A 6467-nucleotide genomic window follows, 5' to 3' on the forward strand; every position below is an offset into this window, starting at 1 on the left:
CCGGGCTAAACGGGTGATGGGCATTAAGGAGGGCACTTGTTGGGATGAGCACTGGGTGTTATATGTAAGTGATGAATCACTAAATTCTACTCCTGAAACCAATACTACACTGTATATTAACTAACTTGAATTTAAATTAAAAAATTAAATAAAAATAGTTATTGAGCCTCTGTGATAGGGAATATTCCTCGCTTACCTTTTTATAATTGTTTAATTTTGCATTTCTTTGCTAGAGTTTATATTTAGGATTTCAGCAACAGTAAAGAAATGTTTTGAGATTTAGTAAGAAAGCACTATCAGTTATCTCATGAATAGTTTATGCCATTGGAAATTTCCCATTACCTAATATTGTGTGAAATATCCATGCACTGAATTTTACCTGTAGTGTGACCAGATGGAATTGAAGAAAGATCTGATGTGATTGTCCATGTATGTGTGTGTTTGTGTGTTTGAACACTCCTTTGAGCAAATAGGGGAGTGTATTGATGAGCCTTTAACTAGTTAGTTAAATGGTGTCAGCTATTGTGAGCAATCATATATAATATTTGTATGTATGTATCTATCAAGTTGCTAATGTTGGTTGCCCCAGGAAAGTGAGATGTGTGATAAAGGATTTCTATTTATCCTTCAAATATTTATGAATTCTAAGAGAGTTTTCAGGAAGCTGTCACATGAAGAATTTGAAGAATGCTTGATGACACAAGAAAGTGCTGTGTTCTAATGTTAAATGATGAAGCTGTGAGACAAAACCCTGCATAACTTATGACTGAAATTTATACACATGTAAGTACAGGTATCATGCCATGTGGAGCAGTGTATCGTGTACAGTGATGTGAACTATCTGGGCTTTCCTCGATAACTCTTCCAAACACTTGTCACTATATTCAACATGAGACTAGAAAATGGAGGGCTCCGTGGTTGCCTGGGTACAAAGCCAGGTCAGAGACTGCTTGGGTTTGTGAATTGGCAGCTGGGGTTGGTCTACAGTCTTCAGGTAGTTTCTTCCTCCTTTTCTGCCTGGATCCATTTATCACTTGAGGAAGATGATCTGATGCCATGTGAAAAGACAAGTAACATTGAATGAAGAAAAGCTGATGCACAATAGACTAGTTTCAGTGGAAATTTAATACCTGAAAAACAAGATGCCTGATGAAGGTGAGTAGTTTTATTTCATATAGAAATGAAAAGCAAGTGCAGTGGTGTGAGCAGTCCCTTGATGGGGCAAAATGCAAGGCTGCCATGCTTTTTGGAGTCTTTGTCTCTTTCTCTTTGGCGTTTTTTAAGACTCAATGGGCGGGAGAAGAGGGCACCAGGACAAGGCTTGTGGGCATATCTGGAGCACTACTGCCATCGTGAGGAAATAGTTTCAAAACACCCTAAGAAGTTGTTACAGCTTTCTTTGTGAGGCCTACTAGTTGGCTGGAGCAACTGTTGACACTGAAGCTTTCCGGTGCACCCAATTCCTTGGAGACCCACTGCTTGGAGCTAGGAAGATCTAGGAGTTGAACCAACCAGTCATGCAAAGAAGGTTTAGTTGTTTTTCTACTGGAGCAGATGGGCATAAACAGATGAGCACCAAAGCAGTGAAAAGAATCGAAGATTAATCTACATTTTAAAAGTCCTTGTCTGTTGGAGGTGGCGTTACCTGTGCTCTTGTTTCATTCACTTCATAAATGGCTCTTATAGCAGGTATATTATAAAGAAGTGTTAGTGTTTCTAGAAGTGTAAAACCAGGTGGCAAATGTGACATCAATGAAAATGGTGGAATTGGAAACTTGAGTTCTGTATCCTTCCACAAAAGCAACTGAATACACTCAAGCTAGAAGTAGAAGGGAATTTCCTCTACATGATAAGGGACATTTGTGAAAAACCCACAGCTGATAGTATCCTCAGAGATAGAAGACAAAAATAGTGAAAGACTTTACTTCTAAGATCAGGAACAAGTTAAGAATGCCCACTGTTGCCAATTCTGTTGAACATTGTACTAGAAGGTGTGTCCAGGAAAATTAGGCAGAATATCCACAAGAAATACAAATTAGAAAGGAAGAAGTAAAATTATCTCTGTTCACAATAACTTAACTATATGTAAAGAAAATTCTAAGAAATCCACAAAAGTAATATAGGTACTAATTAATGAATTCAGCAAGTACTACAGGATAGAAAAGCACCTCGCAGAAATCAATGTATTTGTATATACTAGCAAAGAACAATCTGAAAATGAAATTAAGAAAATTCTGTTCACAGTAACATCAGAATGAATAATATACTTAGGACAATATTTGACTAAAGAGATGAAAAACTTGTACATTAAAAATTGCCAAAGGAATTAAAGATGGCCTAAATACATATCCTTTGTTTATAGGTTGGAAGATTAAATATTGTTAAGGCGGCAGTACCACCCAAAGAGATCTATAGGTTCAATATAATCTCTATCATTATCCCAGCAACTGGTTTTGCAGAAAATGTGTATGGAATTGCATAAAACTTCTGTAGCCAAAACAATCTTGATTATGGAAAAACCAAGCTGGAGGTGGCCCTTCCATATTTCAAAAATTATTACAAAGCTACTGTAATGAAAGCAGTGTGGTACTCAAATAAGAATGGACACATGAGAGTACCTGGCTGGCTCAGTCAGAAGAGCATTTGACTGTTGATCTCAGGGTTGTGAGTTCAAGCCCCACGTGGGGTGTAGAGATTACTTAAATAAAACATGAAAAATAGACACATGGATCAATAAAAAAATTGAGAGCACAGAACAACCCCATACACTATGGTCATTGATTTTCAACAAAGGTGTCAAGGTCATTCAATGGGCAAAGAACAGTCTCTAACAAATGGTGCTGAGACAACTGGATATCCATATAGAGAAGAAGAATTATAGAGAAGTAGACCCCTACTTCACACCATATGCAGAAATTAACTGTACATGGGTGAAAGTTCTAAAAGTAAAAAGTGAAAGTATAAAACTTTAGAGGAAAATATAACAGCAAATCTTCATGACCATGAATTGATAATGGTTTCATAGATATGCCACCAGAAGCACAGGCAACAAAATAAAAAATAAATGAACTTCATCAAAATTAAACAAACTTGTGCATCAAAAGACACCATGAAGACAGTAAAAAGACTATGTACAGTATGGGAAAATATTAGTAAATCATTTATCTGACAAAGTTCTAATATCCATATATAAGGAGCTTTTACAGCTTAACAAAAAGACAAATAACTCAATTAAAAGGAACAGGTAAAGGACTTGAATATACATTTTTCCAAAGAAGATAGATGAGTGGCCAAAAAGCACATGAAAAGATGCATGAACATACTCAAGATAGAAATGTAAATTACAACCACCAAGTGATACCACTTCATGGCTAGTAGAATGGCTACAATAATAACAATAAAAAAACTTACAAGTATTGGTGAGGATGTGGAGAAATTGGAACCCTCATACAGTGGTCGAGGGAATGCAAAATGTGCAGCAGCTATGGAAAAAGTTTGGCAGTGCTTAAATTTAAACAGAATTACCATAGGCCACAAAATTCTTTCAAAAATTTTACTATCACAACTTTGTGTCCGAAGGCAAGATCCTTTCATTTGAAGATAATAAGAATTTCAGGTTAACTATGAAAATAAAAGACTATTTGGAGTTCTTTTAGAGTTTACAAACTGCAAAAAAAGAAATTAAAGTAAATATTTAATTAAATCTGAGTCTAGTTCCAAACAATGCAAGCCAAAAAAAAAAAAAAAAAAAAAGCCTAATTTTAAGATGATCCTTAATCATAGGTCACTCACCCAGGGATATTGCTAAATGTGTGACAGACAAGTAAAGCAGAAAGGCTAAATTTAAAAAAAAAAAAAAAAGAATTACCATATGAGCCATCAATTCCACTCCTAGGTATATACCCAAAATAATTGAAAACAAGTACATGTATACACATGTTCATAGCAGCCTATTCACAACAGCCAAAATGTGGACTCAAGCAATGTGACACACACGTATAATAGATATTATTCTGCCATAAAAAGAAATGAAGTATTGAAGATGTTACTACATGGATCTTGAAAACATTATGCTAAGGAAAAAAGGAAAGCCACAAAAAGGCACATACGGTACAATTCCATTTATATGAAATAACCAGAGTAGGTAATTTTGGAGAGGCAATAAGCAGATTAGTGTTTGCCAGGGGCTGAGCAGAAAAGGGAATGGAAAAAGACTATTTAATGGGTCTTGGGTTTCCTTTCAGGGTAATGAAACTGATTTGGAAGGAGATAGAGATAATACTTGCACAGCATTGTGAATGTAATAAATGCATTGAATTATACCCACTAAAATGGTATAATGCATGAATTTTACCTCCATTTTAAAAAATGGCAATATTTTTAAACATGTCAGTATTCCAAAGAATTATTAATGATATTTGAAAAACATTCAGGCATAATAAAGAACACTTGCTTTAACAATTATTGTACTGGGGAATTTAAACAGTATTTTATAAAAGTACAGATCCTTTTGTAGTTCATAAGCATGATGATTGGGTGTTCACGCCGTTGTGTGACATGTGCCCCCTTAAACCTTGCTCTGACATCAGCACATTACCCGTCTGATGTTAAAAAAAAAAAAAAAGTACGTATTATATGTGCATAAGGAAAGGATGATAATAAATGGCAAAGACATTTTGAAAGTGATTATTTTTTCTCACTGATGGTCCATATACCATATATTTTTGATTATAATTTTTTAAATGTGTTCTAGAATAAAATACAAGAAAATTCAAGCACTCAAAAATATACATTGATATATTGATGAAATGATATAAGGTGGTACTAAAGACTTTGTGCAAAAGTACAAATAAGTTCTGTGTCTCAGTTACTAATGAGGAAATACCATAAAACTAATAATCCTTAAGCAAAAAATAGTGACAAACATACACAATAAAGTCATAGGAAATTGTCTTAATGGCATAGAAAATGCTTGTTTCCCAGTGATACACGATGACACCATTAGACAAAATCATGTGTCCCATTTGGAATTTATAGTAATTTAAGTATGTGTCACTCCTAGTAGGTATTGTCTGGTATTCAGGCTTGAGAGCTATCTGGACCTTACCCGTAGAGCTCCACCAAATGGCTACCTCCTACTCAACACACAGGCCTAATATTTGCAGACCCTGGGAAACTCGGGAAGTGAGATAATAACCACTGGGCCTATTGCCTAGGTTTGCTCTTCTTCAGGCCCTTAAGTATAATCATTTTCTTTTGCCCCCTGATACCATCCCCCCAAAATTGATAGCTTGAGAAAATGCTAGAGATACAATACTGAGTAAAGAGCAGATGCAGGAAACGTTATCAAATAGAAACCAAACTCTGGAAAAGAGAAATGCCAGACAAGAGTAGGTATCTCAGAAATCAGTTTGATATCTAATGGAAACTGAAAGCAAAACGCTAAGATGCTGTTTCTGAGCAGGTTTCCTCAAACTGAGCAAAATACAAGGCAGCCATATTTTTTGGTGTCTTTGCGTCTCCACGGTGTTTTTTCAAACTCGAAAGGGCGGGAGGACAACGTCTCCAAGCGGGGTTATTTGGCTTTTCTGGGACAATACTGCCATCCTGCGGAAATAGTTTGATCAATCCCAAGCCCTGAACGGTTCCTCCCAGCATGGCCTCGCCACTGAGGGATTTCAGGCCAGTGGGAGGCTGGACGGGTTCTGGACCCAAGCCTGGCCTCCCTACCGTTTTTCTCTGTGGCCTGGCAGGAGAAGGGGACCAAGTCAGGGTCTCGGTGTAGCATCGGCTAGGTTTAGACGCCAGCACCCTGCCAGCGGCCACCAGGAAGTCCAAGCACAGGAAGTATGGAGGCGGGGCTTGACTGGGTTGCCTAACTGTGTGGGCTGGGACTTCAGCCACGTGCAGGCCTTGGGGGCATGTCTTGAGAATATGCACTTTGGGGGTTTAGACAGGCTGGCTAAACCATTCTTTACCTCAACTACCTCAACTAGTTTTTGTGATATACTCACCTGTGCCTAGCTCTCTTGTAGGGTGGTCATGGTTGAGTTCACTGATGGTGTGTAGCCACTGGTGCCATTGGCTGCTAGAAGTTCCTTGGAGATTCTTTGGGAAACTTGTCTCATTTTCCTTGGTGAATGAGACAAATGACCTCTACCCTTCCCCTCCAATTTCACCCATAGAGCCTCTATCAGATGAGCTGGGCGCCTCCAAAGGAGGAGTAATTTGACATGACTGTTTTCTTGGAAGAGTACAGCCGTATGTATGGAGATAGAGTCCCATTCAGAAGCTTCAAATGTAGTTGCTCTTAGACCTGGAATTCTTAAGTTCAAGACTTGTGTTCATTCTTTGTAAACTGTCTTTTTTAGTGGCCATGTACCTGGAAGTGCCTGGAAGCCTAAGGCAGTCCCACTTATGCAGGTCTGAGTTGCAGAGCCAAATTTTATTGATATTTCCTTTGTAAG

General features: G+C 37.5%; 1 non-coding gene across 1 annotated transcript; it reads left to right on the forward strand.

The window, feature by feature from the left end:
* Window positions 1-4504: 4504 nt before the first annotated feature.
* LOC121025600 (small nucleolar RNA U13) lies at window positions 4505-4607 on the forward strand. Its single transcript, XR_005788105.1, has one exon. It is a non-coding gene; the product is annotated as a small nucleolar RNA U13 (small nucleolar RNA).
* The last annotated feature ends 1860 nt before the right edge of the window (window positions 4608-6467 follow it).

Source organism: Herpailurus yagouaroundi, unplaced genomic scaffold, assembly GCF_014898765.1.
Source record: "Herpailurus yagouaroundi ecotype Mexico unplaced genomic scaffold, PumYag 67681, whole genome shotgun sequence".
In the NCBI taxonomy this organism is placed as follows: Eukaryota; Metazoa; Chordata; class Mammalia; order Carnivora; family Felidae; genus Herpailurus; species Herpailurus yagouaroundi.